Source organism: Ailuropoda melanoleuca, chromosome 5 (assembly GCF_002007445.2).
Source record: "Ailuropoda melanoleuca isolate Jingjing chromosome 5, ASM200744v2, whole genome shotgun sequence".
In the NCBI taxonomy this organism is placed as follows: Eukaryota; Metazoa; Chordata; class Mammalia; order Carnivora; family Ursidae; genus Ailuropoda; species Ailuropoda melanoleuca.
Window position 1 is genome coordinate 114292328 of NC_048222.1, and position 19135 is coordinate 114311462.

At 40.3% G+C, this 19135-nt stretch overlaps 1 protein-coding gene across 4 annotated transcripts in view; it reads left to right on the forward strand.

Annotated features, from left to right (window-relative positions):
- MAML3 (mastermind like transcriptional coactivator 3) overlaps positions 1-19135 on the forward strand; it is a 415955-nt gene that overhangs the window by 248632 nt on the left and 148188 nt on the right. The gene's annotated exons all lie outside the window — the stretch shown is intronic.

Here is a 19135-nt window from a genome sequence, read left to right on the forward strand (position 1 = left end):
AGCATTCACTCCCCTCATCCTGACCAGCATGCAGCCAGAGCTCCTTTAACACCTTACCTGGGGTGTTAGGGGAAGGACTGGGGAAATGTGCGGTTCTACTGCCTTTTCTCCAACGCGGGTGGGCTCACTGGAGCCCATCTTTCACTCCCAATTGCTCTGTGGTGCCTCAGTCCTCTCAGGATTCTGACATTTGCATCACAGTTGGGGATTTTGCAGACAATTCTTTGCTTTCAGGGCTCTCACGTGCACACAGGTTCTAGCTAGTACTTGGATGTGTGTCCCCAAGTGGCTGCATTAGAAGCGCTGGGAAGTGGTACAGGCAGATCTTGCATCACTAGGGGCTGTTTGCGTCTCCCCGCATGGCGGCCCCACCCCACGTGGACCCACCCTCCCAAAGCTCAGCTTGATGGAGGCCTCGGAGCAGGTGGTGCTGGCCTGCAGAGACAGGCCTGAGCTCTATGGCTTGATTCTTGTCCTGCGCAGCCTTCCAAGCCCAAAACCTCACAGTGGTTTCTTGTCTGCACACGCCGGCCAGCTCCAAAGAAATTCTGTCTGGAGAAATAAAAATATAGCGTGGTTTACACCAGCTGTAATCAGTAGCTGGTAGAAAAACGACATTGAAATGTGAGCTTTTATGTTTTTTCTTGGTTTCATTAAAAAAAAAAAGCACCATTGGAAAATGCAACATTTTATACACTTCAATATTAAGTTCCGAAGGAAGCAGAAATACAGGCAACACACAAGGATGTTTGTTGTAGCCCAGACACGTCAGAGGTTTATAAGATCACAAGCTGTCAGAATGGTCTGTTGTTAATACAAATTGTGCTTCTGCATTTGCTGTTTTTATGTGAGCAACAGTAACGTAGTTCCTCCGAGCCAGACCAAAGATGATTAATTCCAACTCACAGGCTCTGCAGACATGTGGGTGCAATGTGAACCCATCCTCACTCCCCACCCTCACTAAATGTCTTTTGAAATTTGCTAACTTGGGATGAAGTTCTTGTCTTTGCTGGTACATGAATTTTAAAGGTACTCATTTCAGGTCCTTATGCTTGCCTAACTATGAGTAACCGAAGCCTTGAGCTGTGGAGGTCATGTTTTGAAAGGACTCAGTCAAGTGTAGAAACAAAAGTGATGGTTTTCTGGATTAAATCTGTGGGCTCCTCCTCTTTTCCTTCCATCTCACGAGGTACTTTCAGAGTGGACAGAATCTGCCTTTTTGAGGCCTCATTAGAGTAATCACTTCTTAACCTCAAAAAGAACCATCACGCAAAAGCACACTTTGTAATGAAATATTAACTCACCACTGTTTAAAACAAGCTTCAAAATACGTATATAAACATGCGAATATCTTTCTGCAAACATACCATTTATTTCATGCTTTCACCTGATTGTGAAGCACTATTTACATAGCTCTCAGAATAGTTAATTACACTATATGCGAGTACATTGCACAAATATGACCCTAAATTACAGGCAAGATATAAAATATAATTATACATAGGTGTAGTTCAAATTTGTTTTCTGCTGTTGCTAGTGAAAATTCACTTTACTCTTTGTTGGCCACAAGGACCATGATCAACACTTAGTTTTAATGAACAACTTGAATACCAAAGCCAATGATACTGAAACATTTATTTCAAGGTAATTATCTTATACAGATGTTTACTTGATTGGGGTATTTGCAGACAATGCCATTTCTCTCAGAAGATGCCATTTCTCACTTACCTGGATATTTTTTAAAGAGGGAATCAAACACTAGAAACAAAAAAAGCTTATTTCAAAATTTCCAATATGTTTTGTCGAGTAATGCCATTGCTCAGAATTTACATGTTATTCCTTATAATTAGAAAATTAAACAAAGATTTATGTACAAAAATTATGCTCATGGTAATGAAACAAGCTTATGATAATGAAAAATGGGGACCAAAATAAATACTTTGGGAAAATAAATAATGTACATGAAAATCATGATATTAATGAGTGATTAATCACCTGGAAATGCTCATAAGATGAGCAAAATAATCAGATCATACAATAGCTTGTATGTTACAATCCAGGTTGTGTTTTTTGATATGTGTAGAAAAATACTGAGTAACTAAAATATTAGAAGTGGTATTTTGGGTTGGTAAAATTGTGATTATTGTTTTCCTTTTATACTTTATTAAATTTTCTTAATTTTCTATCACATACGTACATTAATTCTACCATCAGGAAAAATACTTTTTAAGCAAAGAAAATCCCGTTTTAAAAAAAGTTATGCTTCACTAATTCTTTTTAAAAAATCCTTATTTATCCACTTGGCAGTTGGATTGAGGTGATACCGTTATTGTCTATTCATTACATGTATTATTTGTAAATTCCTCCCTGCTTCTAGAGATAGTTCTAAAACCCACTCCCCACACTCCCTCTCTTTTCCTTTCTGTCTCCACATCCTCTTTTTACTTCTTCTCTCAAGTCCCATCAAACTTCAGCTAACACAGTGACAGTGAAACTATCGATAAAATTTCCACCGTTACAAGCTTTAGAATCTTCTCAGGGTTATGTTCTTGTGTTATTTCTTTGATCTTTTTTCTTTTCTTTCCTTTTTTTTTTTTTACTCTCTGGAACTTCATCATATACTGGGCCTTCTGGATTGCTCTTTAAATTTTTAAAATTTGTGTTTCTGGTTATGTCTTTCTTACTTTAGTTATGTCTATTATCTTTTCCTAATCTCATTTCTTAAAGACAGGATCTCTCTGTCTCTCTCTGTTTTTCTCTTTCTCTCCCTCCCTTTGTCTCTGTCTCTGTGTGTGTCTGTCTCTCTATTTTTTCTTTTTTTTCATAGTACTTAACACTGTGCCTTCAACATAACGATGTTTAATAAATCATTAAATACGGCAATTATCAAAGTTCAAGCCAAAAATATGTTTACTTGATTATCAGCTCCAGTGGAGAGAGCATTAGCAAAAATAACATAGAGCTGTTTTTGAGATCAAATAGAAGAACCGGAAAGACAGGTCTAAAAAGAATCCTTTGATAGGGGGTGGTTATCTTGAACCAATAGAACGACAATGAGATTGCTGGGACAGCTAACCCAGTCTCTGTGTCTGATAAACAAAAAAACAATGGAGCAACTAGGAAAGAAGTAAACCGAAAGCAAATGACTGCCTGCTGGTCAAAGAAGGTTACAGGGATACCCAAAGCCCAAAAATAATTCCTACACGGAATAGTGGAAAGCAAATAATTTCCTAAATTAATTTTTAGTAGTTACTATCATAGGACTAGATAAGTCATAGACTACTGTGCTACTGTATTCTTTACTTGTGTGTTTGCTATGTGTGGCTGTGTATATCGCAATGAGAACATGTATGCTCATATTTTATAGAATGTTTTCCCCTTTCAATTTTATTTTACCAAAATATGTTGGGTACCATGTGAGGTATATTATTATGAGCTTTCTAGCCATAAAATCTCCACAAAAAGAACAGAGCTGTAGTATTTACAGCCATCTTGGAAATCTCTTTGAAGATACATTTTCCTTAACTTTAAAAACCTGGAGCCCCTTTGTTTAGTTTCCTTAAAAATACACTGTTTATTTTATTCAAATAATGCATGACATAGTTTTGAAAGTTAAATAGTACTGCAAGGCTTCTGAGGAGAAACAGCAATCCACTGCTTCATCCCCTCCATGCGTAAGTTGTTTTCTCCTGTTTATCTCCATCAGTTGCTGGTTCTCAATTTTTCAAAGATTTGATTCTATAGAAGAGGAGGATTTAATCTGCTTATACTACCACCTCACAAATATAACCCCTACACACGGAGTCTCTTTTTCTCTACTCTAAACTCTCAATATAACTAGATATATCACAGATTATAATTTTAAAGTATTCTATATTTACATGAGTGATCTTTGCATAGCACGTCACAATTTCATTATTTAGTATACTATGATTATATTTCCTTTCTTATACAACTTTTTGTTTTCCCTGGAATTAATAATAGCCTCTTTTTTTTATTGTTGCTATCCTTACACCTACCTTCAATCCATCCTCAAACTTGCCTGAGTCTGTAACACTTGAGATATGATCAAACATCAAATAATCTGTTTTTCTTATATTCCCTTTCCTATTTTTTCTCTCCCTTTTCTCTTTCTTTCTTTCTCTTTCTCTTTCTTTCTTTCTTTCTTTTTCTTTCCTTCCTTCCTTCTCCTTCCTTCCTCCCTCCCTCCCTCCCTTTCCTTCCTTCCTTCCTTCCTTCCTCCCTCCCTCCCTCCCTTCCTCCCTTCCTTCCTTCCTTCCTTCCTTCCTTCCTTCCTTCCTTCCTTCCTTCCCTTCAGTGTCTCTCCTGAAGGTTTATACCCTCTTGCCCCAGTCTTCTATCTACAGTTTTCTTGGTCTACTACTTAACTGAAATACTACACCTGCCCCTCAGCATTATTCTAGGAATGTTTCACCCCTCTCCATGTCGCATTACTTGTTTTCTTGATCCCTCCACCTCTTTCTTGGCTTAGTCCCTCAAACTGCTAGAGCACATCCTCAGAGCTCTTAAGAAGGGGTGCTCAAGAGATTGTTTTAATGAAACCTATTTTTGAAAATAACTTTATCCTCACATTTTATTGACAGTTTGCCGGATGTAGAATTATAGTTAAGAAACATTCAGTCAGAATTTCAAAGACATTTCTTCAAGAGGCTGTGGCTTTCATACTGTTGAAAAATCTAGTGAAATTTGGATCCCCCTTCCATGTGTGTGACTGTATTTTTTTTCCACTCTGAGAGCTTTTCAAATCTTCTCTGTATTCCTGAAATTTCATAACAATATGCCTTAATGTAGCCATTTTTCATTCACTGTGTCTGGTACTATGAACTTTCTCTTTAAAAATCTGGAAAAATATCCTTAGGATATGTTCTTGTATTATTTCTTTGATTATTTCTCCCTTCCTTTTTCTCTATTTTTAACTTTCTGTTACTTTTATTCATCATGTATTGGACCTCCTTGATTATTCTCTAATTTTCATATCTTTTTAATGTTCCATGTCTTTGTTCTTTTGTTCTATGTTCTGTAAGATTCCCTTAACTTTATTCTCCAACTCTAAAATTAAATATTTCATTTTATTTATCACATTTCAAATGTCCATAAGTTCTTTCTTGTTCTATGATTACCCTTTTTGATCTAAGGATATTATCATTTAAATTAAATTCATTAAATTAAGTTTTCTCATGCTTTCTGCTTTGTCTCTGCTTCTCCCAAGCACCCTTTACCCATATGCTTGTTTGATTTTTCTTTCTTTCGTGTTAGAAGCTTTTCTCAAATGTCTAATTATTTTAAGAATGAGATATAATATACCTAATTAGTTGCTCTGTAGGCTTACATAGGGCTTGTCGTATGTGGGGCTTTGCTATAGAGGGATTGGGCTAGAACCCAGCCATTTTACTGGGTCAGTGTCTGTAGCTTTTACCCCTGTGGCCAGTCAAAAAAGACTCCTTCAGTCTCACTACTGAAAGTTATAAGGCTGGAGGCTGGCGTTTTGGAGCTGAGCAGAGGAAGGGAGTTGGTAGATGGTAGCGATGGTGAGGAGTGTCTCACTAAATGCTATGTAGACTTTCGTTTAATCTCCCTGTTTTTGTATGGCTCCTCAATTCACCCTCAGCTACGACTGGGATCGAGGATTCCAAAGGCTTGTGGCTTAATCTCTCTGTCAAGTAGTACACCTTCCTTCTTCCAGTCTGGGGGAGTAGATCTGGTCCACCTCTTAATTATACAGGACTTTAACCAATTTTCCTTTTGTGCACACCCCACCTCCCACCCTGGTATTTAGAGGTCTTTCTAATTTCTGTGAATTTATAGCATTCTTTGGCTTGAATCATCTTGCTTTATTTTTGGCTTCCCCTACTGCAGGCTTAGATTTAGCTTTCTCTAAGCCGCTAATTGTTTACCACTCAGCCATCTGATTTTCATCTTCCAAAATTTTGTTGATACCCCTCAATTGCTATTGCTATCTCCCATCCTCTTTGTTCTTGAATGCTTAATCGTTTTTATCCCTTTATTTTCATTGTAATGGGGCATTGGAGGAAGGCAAGATAAATGTGGGTGTTCAGCCTACCAGAGCTGACTTTCAACATTTTTCTATCTGAATATCGAATATTGTCTAATATTAAAATTTATGTTTTACAGCAAATTTCACATGATTGCTTCTAACATTGTGGGCTTTAGTAGAGCTGGTTTCATAAAACCTGAAGTGCTCCCTTCCTATAAAATGTACATACGTCAAATACATGTGTTCAAGAGGACAGCAGTGTCAACATGATCATTGTGCTTCTTTAAAATAAGATCTTATGATTATAACCATTGAATAGTTTTTAGAATCTTGAAAATACTGACTTACTTCAAGGACTATAAAAACAATTTAGGTTCCATGGCCCTGACAAAGCCAATAGTATCCGGCAACTCAGATGCAAGGTAAAATATTGACAGAACTCTCATCACTGACTGAATCCAGGGCTTCCCAGCTGAGGGGAAACCAGGGGGCAGAAGTGCTACAAAAATCCAGGTAATAAATGAAATGTTCATATTGATGGGTATAATAAGTCATTTCCACACACACACTGGCATATTTTGAAAACCCTGATTGATATTCTGTCAGAGTCTTAGAAATATGAGGCTAAGAGTAAACAACAGAAAAGAAAACGTTTTAGGAATTTATTTTATAATAGTTTTATGCAAGAAAGAGGTTTTAATTAGCACCCTGTGAGAATACTGTTTAAAGGTTTCATGGAACAAGAATATTCTTGTTTAATTAGAGAGCTTACACCCCAGCAATCAGTAGTTCTAAAGCTTTTGTGGCCTAAGAATCACCTGGGGAAATGGTTCAGGATGCAGATAATCGGATTCTGCTGCCAAATACTCGGAGTCAGTAGGTCTGGGATGGGGTCTGGGAGTGTGCGTTTTAATAAACCCACCACCACTACCATTTTCTAATGGAGAAATTGTACGTAAGATAACTCTGAATCTGCAATTAAAGCAACCTGTGTTTATTTCGTGCTCGATATTTGTATATGCTGAAATTTGGCAGTTACTGTCTGTCAACTATAGATTTTGTAGGGTCTAAAACTTGAATCATTTCAAGCAAAAGGGAAACATTAGGTTACTCTGCACTTAATGGATTTTTCTTAGGATAGAGCAAAAATTTTTAAGAGATCAAATCTTGTGGGTTCTAGCTGTATTTGTTAATCAGAGAATTACTCCTGTTGATTTTCTTAAGAGCACAATGCAGTCCATCCTCATTTCCACCCCCACATCCGATTCCACCAGGGTGAAGGGTAGAGTTTCCCTTCTCTCTCCAAGAGACAGTTGGCTGTCCCTGCCTCTGCTTCAGGACCAATGGAAGGCATGGCCTTGTGTCCTCAGGACCTATAGGAAGAGAGATTCTGCCATGGAATGGAAGCTCACACATGAAAGGAAGCACACTTAAGCTTACTTAGGGCCTCTTTGGGGACATCCTCCTTAGGGCAAGACAGATCACGGACATATTAGTAGAGCCACAGCTCTGCTGTTCCGTATTCTGACACTGTTATATCAAGGATAGGATTCAGGCACCTTTCCCAGGTGCTCCTGAGCTTTGGGGAAGCGTTGGAGGCCTAATTTCATTTTGCTTCCTGAGTTTGACATTCCCTTCCTTTCAAGGTCATTCACTGCAGATGAGGCCCCTGCCCAATGCCTCCCAATGGATATCCAGTGCATTCACACATAAGAGAGTAGGTCCAGCTTTGTTTTTACCCTGGCAGGAGTCTATTAGCCTAAGGGTCTGTCACAAGTGTAGAAAATTGTGAAACCTGACCAAGCACGCTCTCCCTGTGTGTATTCACTTCTAAAATTCCAGATGTTGTGGACTAAAAAGAGATACTAGACTAATATCATCTACAGTGTCCCACAATGTGCATTCTGGCCAAGGAGATAAGGAGACACAAAGGTTAAGTCAATACCAGGCAGCAAGTGGTTAAGTGCCACTAAATTCTGCATTAGGGATTATGGGCAGAGAGAAGGCAGGGGTCAGTACAGCCTGGAGCAGAAAAGAGCAGCTTCCATGGGGAAATAAGCTTTGAGTAGACCAAGAATGACCAGGAGTTAGGTCGGATGGTGAGTGGGTGGAAAGGCATTCTGCTTCAAGCAAAGGGTTGTTCCTTAAGTGGGCACAATGCCGACAATAATCAGGCTGGAGAGAAAGGTTCGTGTTGGGGAATAGTTTGGTGAAACGCACGGGAGAACAGTTAGGGGACTTTCTACCATTTCAATTTTGAGATAGTAAGAATCTCTATCTGGATGTGTCCTTTACAATTTAAGGGAAAACAGGCACAGCAGCAGTTAAAGGAAAGAAATAACAGAACTTGGTAATTGACTATGTGACAAGATGAAAGGGAAATGAATCAAATATTTTATTTATTTATTTATTTATAAGATTTTATTTATTTATTTGAGAGAGAGAGATGGAACACAGACACACAGGAGCAGGGAGTAGGGGGGCAGGCAGAGGGAGAGGGAGAAGCAGACTCCCTGCCGAGCAGGGAGCCGGACTCGGACTCGGGGCTCTATCCCAGGACCCTGAGATCATGATGTGAGCTAAAGGCAGATACTTAACCGACTAAGCCACCCAGGTGCCCCGTGAATCAAATATTTATGATCCTAAGATTAAATATTGGGGTGGTGTAATAGTTTCTGAAAGATGATGAGCAGGTCATTTATAAATCTAAATATCAAATCTTATTTGTATTTAGAAGCAATTCCAACACTTATTATTTACCTTATTCTTCTGATTTGTATTTCCCATTCACCAAGGTACTCGCTCCACACTCAGCAAAAGGTGTGAAGCAAGCTTATAGCAATTTTTTAAAAGTTTGTGTTAAATTGAGCCTCAAATAGCTACTCCTGTGCTTTTAGAGCTGGCCTTTTTGTCTTTGCAAGCTTTTATGTTTTGGTAAATTCGTATTATTATGAAAATGTTTGTTTCCTTTATTTAGAGTAGTAACAGATCAGTGTAACAGATATATTTGGTGTAATATTTCTATATTAAGGATTTACTTGGTCCCATCTTATCTCTTAAGGAGAGCCCCCTCAAAAGAGAGTCGCTATGCAAGTATATGCAAGGAGCAGGGTTCCAAGTTTTAAAACCTATTATGTCATCCCTCATTAACTATTTATAGCAACTCTCAGCTTTTCTAGAGGTTATAAAACTCTTTGGGAAAAAAAATGCTATTTTCCTATACAGGGATATTGTATTATATCTTGGTTCCTGAGCAAGTTTCTATGGAATTAATCTTTTTTATGATACCAAATAGCTTGCATCTGACCCAATGCATAAAGAATCAAAATACCTTTCACATTATTTAGATTCCCAATACACTGTCATGATTAGTTAATATGATTCATGAGATTATGCAGGTTACCTATACATTTTTATTTACTAAACAGTAAATATTGACCCCAAATAGTATCTAAACTGATAACTCCCATTTATTAATATTGTGATTTCCTAGAAGAGGTTTAGAAACATCCTTGCATCTCTAATTGCTTTTGTATCTGAGATGTTTGAAAGCTTATTTGGGCTACTTTTCTGCCCTGGGCTCTAGCCAGTTCATACAAGGGACATTAATGGGCTTATTAAGCCAAGAACTACTTTCAGTGCCAAACTGAAGCTCAGCAGTGGTGCAAGGAAAATGATGTAGAAAGTGGTCCATCTCAGGCCATCACTAGTTTTACTGGTGTCTTGGTGAGAATTAGGAAAAAGGCACCCCCTCTGAGCAGATGGACTGCAGCCACAGCCCCACAGGCACCCCACGTGTCATGGCCACCTCCGTGCACCTTCCTCTGCACATCGCCCTGTTATCCACTCACTGCACACCCGTAGAGAGGGGCTCTGGGTACACCTGCTCATTCCCGAATTGCTGCTAGATGCAGAACGGAGGGTCAACTTCTCGGGCCAGTGCAGTAAGAATGTGAGTTACCTGTACCACACAGTGCTATGCTGTGCTCGAGCGTGGCTAGTCAGGGCCTGGAGTGTTACGCTGTCAGGCTGAAGGCTGACTGAAGGTTCTGGAAGGCAGTTCATGCCTGCAGTAGAACAGCCTTCATGACAGAGAGTGCTGGTTTCAAAATCACCTATTAGTAAGACTTTCGTGAGTGTAGCAGAAGAGCCCAGAGAAAAGACCTGGAAAATCATTCAGCCTTTGCACCCCTCTCAGGGCGGTAACAGGTGGAGGTGTTCCAAATCTAGAGTGCACGGACCAGCAGAAACCGAATGCAAACCACAAATCCAAGCCATGGAATTTAAAAATTTCCATTGGCCACATTACCCAAGGCAAAAAGAAACAGGTGAAATTAATTTTAAAATATTTTTGTTTAGGGGCGCCTGGGTGGCGCAGGCGTTAAGCGTCTGCCTTCGGCTCAGGGCGTGATCCCGGCGTTATGGGATCAAGCCCCACATCAGGCTCCTCCGCTATGAGCCTGCTTCTTCCTCTCCCACTCCCCCTGGCTTGTGTTCCCTCTCTCACTGGCTGTCTCTCTCTGTCAAATAAATAAAAATAAAATCTTAAAAAAATATTTTTGTTTAACCCAATATATTAACATGTTATTATGTCAACATGAAATCAATATAAAAATTATTAATGAGACAGTTTACAGTCTTTTTTTTCCAACCAAGCCTTTGGAGTCTGATGTGTCTTTTAGAGTGACAGCACAGCTCCACTTGGAGCAGTCATGCTTCAAGGGCTCAATAGCCACACGTGGCTGGTGGCACTGTGGTGGACAGGCCAGCCCCAGAGCAACAATAAAATCTGCTGTGTTCAGAAGGGCAGTCAGGACCAGAGGCGAAGCCAAATGGAAATTGTTTTGCTGTTTCGAAGCCTCTGCCTCTTTACATCATCTTTGAAAAGTTCCGTAATCCTAAACTGCACAGAGTAGATTAGTGCTTCCCATTGTTCTGGCCAGGGAGGCCTCTTCTCAGTGGCGCTGGACCCTGTCCTCTGGACAACCTGCACACAGCAGGTGTTGTGCCCTCGTCATTAGAATTCACCAGATCTGTGTGGCCTACTGCCTTCAGATACTTTCACCACCGTTGGTGTGTAATGTGGCGGCTGATCAGGAGGAGGAACGCAGCCTCTACGCATCCATATCCTATCATTAGCATAGAACGTTTGTGAACAGCACTGGAGCCTCGCCATATAAACATCCTGGGCCGGGGTCAGGAGCACCTGACCCCCTATTAACATGTCAATGAGAGTGGCTGGTGCTCTGGGCTTGTTTTCTAGGGTTTTGATGAGCTTCGTTAATTATGTAGAGAGAAAAAAAAGGTGTGCAGCTGGAGAAGAACCCACTTAGCTCCACGTGAACACGAATAATTGGACAGTTGGCAGAGTGTTAAATTGATGGTCTAGTGAGAGCAACTCGTGAATAAACACGATTCCCCAAAACAGCACAAAGCAGGCCCAGTTCTTCGCTTTGCAGGACTCTCCCCCAGCACTCCCGCCTTCTCTGGACTTAGGAACCGTCTGGTTCTGGGTACGAGCTAGTTTCAGTGCCAAACTGAAGCTCAGCAGTGGTGCAAGGAAGGTTCCCTAGCTAGTAGGGAACTGCCTCGGTAAGGAGGGGGCAAGAGGTGATTCCGAAGCTCGAATATCCAGATCCTGACTTGACCACTTCCTTACCTGCAGAACCCTGGGCGAGTTACCACCCTCTGTCAGCTTGAGGTGTCTCATCTAGAAAATGGGGATGATAATAACAGGATGATTATGACCATTCTGTGTCTTAGGTTATGTAAAGCATTTAGAATAGTCTCAGACCCACCCATAGTAGGTCCTATGGGTGTGTGTGTTTTTAATTTAAAGCACTAGTTGTATCATATGCTCTTCATACCTTTTTAATCTCGAGGAGAATATAACTCTGCTTCAGTTTTCCTCTGCATCAGCTTTATTCATTCATCCATTCATAACATTCAACAGACTTTTTTCCTCCGGATTTATTTATTTATCTTAGAGCACGCGTGAGAGTACAAGCGGGGGGGGGGCAGAGGGAGAGAATATCAGACTCCCCACTGAGTGCAGACCCACCGAAGGCTGGATCTCATGACCCTGAGATCATGACCTGAGCCAAAACCAAGAGTCTCGATGCTCAACCGACTGAGCCACCCAGACGCCCCTCCCCAGACATTTATTATGTGTCTAAAACGTCTAGGAAAAACAAGGATAGAAAGATTCTGGGAGAAGCACAGTATCGTATATGTGAAAATTATATAGACAGGAGCTGCAAACAAAGTAGTAAGAGTGTTCTAATGTTCTCTTATCCAAGCCAACTGTTGCAAGTATTCAATGCTCATGAAAAGAGTTTTCTTTTATCCTGGCTATGACAAGATTGTTTCTCCTGCATTTACCTCTGTTTAAAATAAAAATTACTTATTTGTCATATTTTAATACACAATATGAAAATGCCACCTTTTTGTGTGTGTGTGTTAAATGAGATTAAAGAAGAAAAACATCTCAATAAAAAAAATGTAGCCACTTCCCCACCCTTTACCTTCCAGGTCTCCTAGACTCTTCAAGGCCTGTCAGTGTACAATGTTTTTGGAACCTCATTATGTGAGAAAAAATCATTTGTCTTTGTCAAAATCAGAAACTAAAAGAAGGCAGGATTTAATTTATCTGAACACTTATAACATCTAAACTTTTCATGTATTAAGAGCAGGTAAACAAGTATTTGCAAAATAATGAAAACTATTATTACTTTAAACTTTTTTTCTTTCTTGGGGGTATTTAGATTAAAACGGGCATTTTGGTAAACTTTTAAAACTTAACTCCAATATTTGTTCTTCCAATCGATTAGCATGGAACGTTTTTCCATTTCTTTGTGTCATTTAATTTCTTTCATCAGTGTTTTATAATTTTCAGAGTACAGATCTTTTACCTCTTTGGTTAAGTTTATTCCTAGATATCTTACGGGTTTTGGTGCAATTGTAAGTGGGATCGATTCCTTGAGTTCTCTTTCTGCTGCTTCATCATTGGTGTATAGAAATGCAACAGATTTCCGTATGTTGATTTTGTATCCTTCAACATCACTGATTTCGTATGTCAGTTCTAGCAAATTTTTGGTGGAGTCTCTCAGGTTTCCTTCCTTCCTTCCTTTCTTTCTTTCTTTCTTTCTTTCTTTCTTTCTTTCTTTCTTTCTTTCTTTTTTAGTTTTACATTTTTTAAAAAGATTTATTTGAGAGACAGAGGGCGCAAGCAGGGAGGGGGCAGAGGGAGAAGGAGAGAGAATCCTCAAGCAGACTCCTAGCTAGGTGCAGAACCCAACATGGGTCTCGATCTGGGACACTGAGATCATGACCTGAGCCAAAGTCAGATGTTTAACCCACTGAGCCACCCAGGTGCCCCTCGGGTCTTCTACATAGAGTATCATGTTATCTGCAAATAGTGAAAGTTTGACGTCTTCCTTGCCGATTTGGATGCCTTTATTTCCTTTTGTTGTCTGATTGCTGAGGCTAGGCCTTCCAATACTAAGTTAAATAACAGTGGTGAGAGTGGACATCCCTGAGTTGGTCCTGACTGTAGAGGAAAAGCTCTCAGTATTTCCTCATCGAGGATGATATTAGCTGTGGGTTTTTCATATATGGCCTTTATTGTGTTGAAGTATGTTCCCTCTAACCCTACTTTGTTGAGGGTTTTTATCATGAATGGCTGTTGTACAATGTCAAATGCTTTTTCTGCATCTGTTGAAAGGATCGTATTGTGATGAGCACCGGCTATTGCATGGATGCGTTGAAGCACTAAATTCTACACCTGAAACTAATATTAGACTGTATGTTAACCAAGTGGAATTTAAATAAAACTTAAAAAAAAAACTCCAAAATAAATAAGAGTTCTATTGGAAATTTTACTGTATAGTTATCTATTGCTATGTAACGAATTACAAACTTAGCAGCTTAGAATGACATTTACTTTCCACGTAGATCTGAGGAAATCCAGGGACAGCTTAGCTGGGTGCTTCTGGCTCAGGGTCTCTCATGAGGCTGCCGTCAGGTTGTCAGCTAGGACTGCAGTCATCTGAAGGCTGGACTGGGGCTGGAGGGCCTGCTGCCCAGGGGTCTCCCTCCCAGGGCTGCTGACTGGAGGCCTCAGTTCCCCCACCACGTGGATCTCTCCACAGGGCCCCTCAAGTGTGTTCACAGCATGGCAGCTGGCCTCCCCAGAGTGAGTGATTCAAGCGAGCTCAAGGAGGAAGCCACAATGCCTTGTATGACGTGGCATTGAAGCCACACACGTTGACATCTTCATTATTCTGTTCATTTGAAGCAAATCATTTAGTCCACTCACACTCCAGGGGAAGGGAATTAGTTCTACCCTCCAAAGGCAGTGTCAAGAATTTCTGGACCCATCTGTGAACTCTCAGTACCAGGCAAGGCTTTTGACACTACGTAGAGTGCATACATGGTCTTGGCACAGAGAAGCTTAGAATGGAAAGAATCTAGTGGCAGAGCTGAGCAGATCCACGTGGGGATATGTGGATCAGGGTGGTGTGCCCGATTCAGAGAGAGGGCTGGGGGGGCGGAGGGAAAGAAATCATCAACTCCAGACGCACCAGAAATTTGCTTCTTCTTACTTTGCAGCCGCAGACCAGATATCAAAACTACGCCTCCTGGCAGAGAATTAATGTAGAATTCTATGGTCACATGTGAAGAAACCTCTGCTTTTAAAGTAGGAAATAAAATTTTAGAGGAACTAGCATCTGAGCTGGGCTCTTGTCCACACTAAACCCAACCTTGTTAGTTCCATGAGTTTTCACCTCTGCTTTAAGAATTCTCTCCCTTACCTTTCTCCCTTGAAGACACTTCCTATTTCTATCTTATTGTTTCTTCCCTTGTTCTCCATGCTGTCTCTCCGGCTCAGTATTTCCCCCTGAAAGCATTGCATGCTTTGTGCTACGATTTCCTTCTGCAGCCCCCAGAGTTTTCCCAGCACCTCCTCCAGTTCTTTGGCTCTCCACCGTACAACCGGGTGCTGCTATGAGTCATGTTACAACTTCTGATTATTGGAGGTTTCAGAGGCCCAAGCCCTCAGTGTCCGTGCTGCCCACTTAGTCACCTCTCTCCACATTTGTATTATTCACAGCAAGATGCATGCACGCAAATCCTTTCAGTCCTCCAGGCTTTTCTTTCCGTTTCCCCTTCAAATGCGAATCACCTAGCAACGTTTATTGAGGACCACTTGCGCACAAGCTGTATTCCCATTACTCTGAGCATCACAAAAGGACGTAAAAGGCATGGTCCCTGTCCTTAAGAAGTTTATCCTCTAGTAAAAGCTGGCTTTAAAATTACTTTTAAGGGGCACCTGGGTGGCTCAGTCATTGGGCGTCTGCCTTCAGCTCAGGGTGTAATCCCACAGTCCTGGGATCGAGCCCCACATCAGGCTCCTCCTCTGGGAGCCTGCTTCTTCCTCTCCCACTCCCCCTGCCTGTGTTCCCTCTCTCGCTGGCTGTCTCTCTCTCTGTTAAATAAATAAATAAAATCTTTAAAAATAATAATAATAAAATAAAATTACTTTCAAATAATGACAGCAGGTAGATTCCTCTTTATAGTTGATAGAGGGATACGTTGTCCAAGTTATAATGATCAAATTCAAGGGTTAGCCTTTTGTACACTTTTTAATTGAGAAAACTGGCTGCCTTTTGAATTAAGTAAATGCATGCACCTTGACGAGAAATCCTGCTACAAGAAAACCATTCTGTGAGCTTGACTTCCTAGGATCATGAACACATTTCATCCAGTGCGGTGAAAATTCAACTGTGTTTTTGAAATCAAAATATATAAATAAAGCATTTCTTAATAATCTAAAAAAGAGACACCTTATTAATGTAATAAATAATTAGCTACCACTGGTAACGGAAGCACAAGCAGAAGGATAATTTATTAATGTTCTAGTTTTTCTTCTTTTTTAAAAGACATCAGCCCTGTGCTTTGATTTACTGTGCTTTTCACGAACCATTGTTCTGAAAGGGGAGTGACGGAATTGCGGGCCGTGAGGAGCTGGTAAGGAGTAAGTGCACACTGAGGAGTAGCAAGGGACAGGGCCTTGGGAAGAGAACTGAAGGCAGTGAGGAGGCCCCTCGGAGCTCGTTATTAAGATCTAACCTATGATACAAGAAGTGATGGGTAGTCATGTAGGTTTCTGAAAAGAGGAGAGTACGCTTGATCAAAGTGATTGGCAGGAGAGAGACTAGGAAACAACACACCTGGAACAAAATAATTAGGACCTGACTGATGTGACCGGGGAAGTAGAGCCAAAGAAAAAGTCAGAGAAGGATAGAAGTGACCACGGGCATGATGTGGGGCATGTAAGGAAAAGGGGAGTCAAATTGTACTTCCAAACCTAACTTAAAAAACTGGACATAACCAGGATGCCTGGGTGGCTCAGTTAGTTAAGCATCTGACTCTTGATCTCAGCTCAGGTCTCGATCTTGGGGCCGTGAGTTCAAGCCCCACATTGGGCTCCATGCTGGGGGTGGAGCCTACTTTAAAGAAAACAAAAGAAAAAAAAAACTGAATATAGCCATTGTTATTGGTAAAGGGAGAGTCAACCAAAGGGGATAGTCATAACACTGCTCGCCTTAATTGTCAGACAGTCAATTAAAAATGTCTTTCAGTGGAGAAATAAAGCACTAAAGTGGTAGGTTTCTGGTTAATCCATGTCCAGATGGTGGTTGAAAACATGAGTTGTTGAACCAGTTCTTGAGGGAAGTGGTACATGAGAAAAAAATATATAGTGTCTAGCACTAGGTCTGGAGATTGCTAGAATTAATGAGTGGGAAAAATGACAAGCATGCAAGAAATACTTGCATGATATGTGTGTGTGTTGTGTGAGTATACGTACATGTGTATTTGTGTATATCTGAAAACCCATCCGTTATAATGTTAACCATAGTTAGTTGTAACTGCCAGAATTATAAATGATATTTCTTTTCTTTTCTTTTCTCTTCTTTCTTTCTTTGCTTATCTGCATTTCCTAATTTTTCGAGTTGAACATGTATTCCTTATGTAAGTTTCCTCATAGGGAGAAACCATATTTAAAGTCTTGGTGAAATGAAAGCGTTAGGAATAGACATTTCAGGTCAGAATGAGAGTGAACCCAGATATAATACCATCTCAAAACGAGGGAACTGAGATCACTATAGTTATGTGATTTATCACTAGGCTTTCAAAGGAAGAGTATGAATTTTCTGAAGCTGGGGCTTAAATATGTAAATGCCAAGGAGAAGTATGCAGTTGTTCTTATCTTCTAGATCTTGGATTCATCCAAAGCAGTGGTTCACTATCAGGGATGGTTTGGTTCCCCCATGCCCCCACTAGACATTTGGCAATATCTGGAGACATTTTTGTTTGTCATGACTCGGGGAGGGGAGGGCTGCTACTGGCATCTAAGTGAGTAAAGACCAGACATGCTGCAAAAATCCTGCAGTGCACAGGACAGCCCCCACAACAAAGTATTGTCCAGTGCAAAACGTCAGTATTGCTGAGGCTGAGAAACTGTGATCCAAAGGAAGGTTCACACTGTGGCTCCCATCCATGGAATGCTTTGTGTGCCAAAATCTGGGCTAAGCATTTGACATCAACCATTGCATTGCATCTTCAAATGATCCTGAAACTCAGTCATATAGAGTTGAAGTAGTCAGTTCAAGGTCACAGAGTAAGTACTGAAACTAGGAACCAAAGTAAAGTCTGAATCCAAACCTGAGCTCTTAAACTTGATGCAATTTTGCCTCAATGTTGAGACTCGCAGAGTGAAATGGGAACCAGAAAGCCATCTGAAGATCACAGCAGACATTCTGGTCTGCATTTTCTACCCTTGCCAAGGCAGTGACTTCAGAATCACTTTTATTTTCCTACAATATGATAACCAGTAAAACAAATTCCAGCCCTTTCCTGTTTCTTCCCCTTTACCCTTTCTTCCACCCCCATCTTACAGATAGATGTTTATTTTTTTGGTGAGTATTATATGCTTTTTGTTGGAATTGGGGGCAAGTGTTGGGTATTTGGTTAGCCATGTGCATGAGAGCCAATATCTTTCTGGTCTGCAGGCCTTTTGGTCATGAAGAAGCAATCCAAAAATGTCTGAGAATATCATACTTTACAGCATTATCTTAGTTCACTGATAAGAATGCAGGCATACATTTTTTACATTGTTCTTACACACCTACCTGGCTTTCTTCATCTTTCTGGATAAAGACCTCTTGCCTCCAACGTTCTAAAGTTACCTCACCTTCCCTGTCATTTTCACTGAAGAACACTGCATATTAAAAGCAAAAATTGTATTGCTTCTAGAAAGCTGACTTCCTTGGGTCCTTGAAAACATAAATCAACAACAATTCGGTGGATCTAATTGGCTTGCTTGTCGGCTGGGAGGGAAGAATCGCGTTCCCCACCCTTGTGTACGCTCATATATTCACACTCTGCTGCCAGTACTCCCCCCCACTTTTCTCATTGAAGATTAGGATTTGTAACGAGTTTTGTCTTACGTATACTAAATGACCACGGAAGCAAGAATTGGAAAGTACCGATCAGACTCTTCAGTCTGTCTTCTCCTTGCCATGTTTCTCACACCAACGTGGGACTGAAATAATTAGTTCTGACATTGCCGTGTACAGAAAGACCATAGCACGTTGCAGAGTGGCCCACCCATCTCTGTGACTCACTCTGGATCACACGAGATATTTTCAGTCATAACATGTCACCAGTAATAAATAAAATTAGGAAGGAAATTTGGATAAACCTATAAACAGAAAAAGACTTATTTTATAATTCTTTTCCTGTGAGCTTTTATTGTCAGAATTTTCTTTTTTAATACCAGGTTACCACTCGTGGAGAAGGAGCATTTGTTTGTATCCCTTATCCTGTTTTGATTTTTAGGGAGAAATTTTACAAATTAATTATTCTATTTCTTTAGACTTGAGGTAACAAAAACAAAATGCGACCCTTTTTTAGTGAATACCATATTTCAAGCATTGTTCTACACACTGTATACACATGTCCTCATTTAATCTTCGCAAACTGCGGCACAAAAGGTATTTTTATCTCCACTTATGGGTGAGAAGACTGAGGCTTAGAGAAATCCAGTGGTTTTTC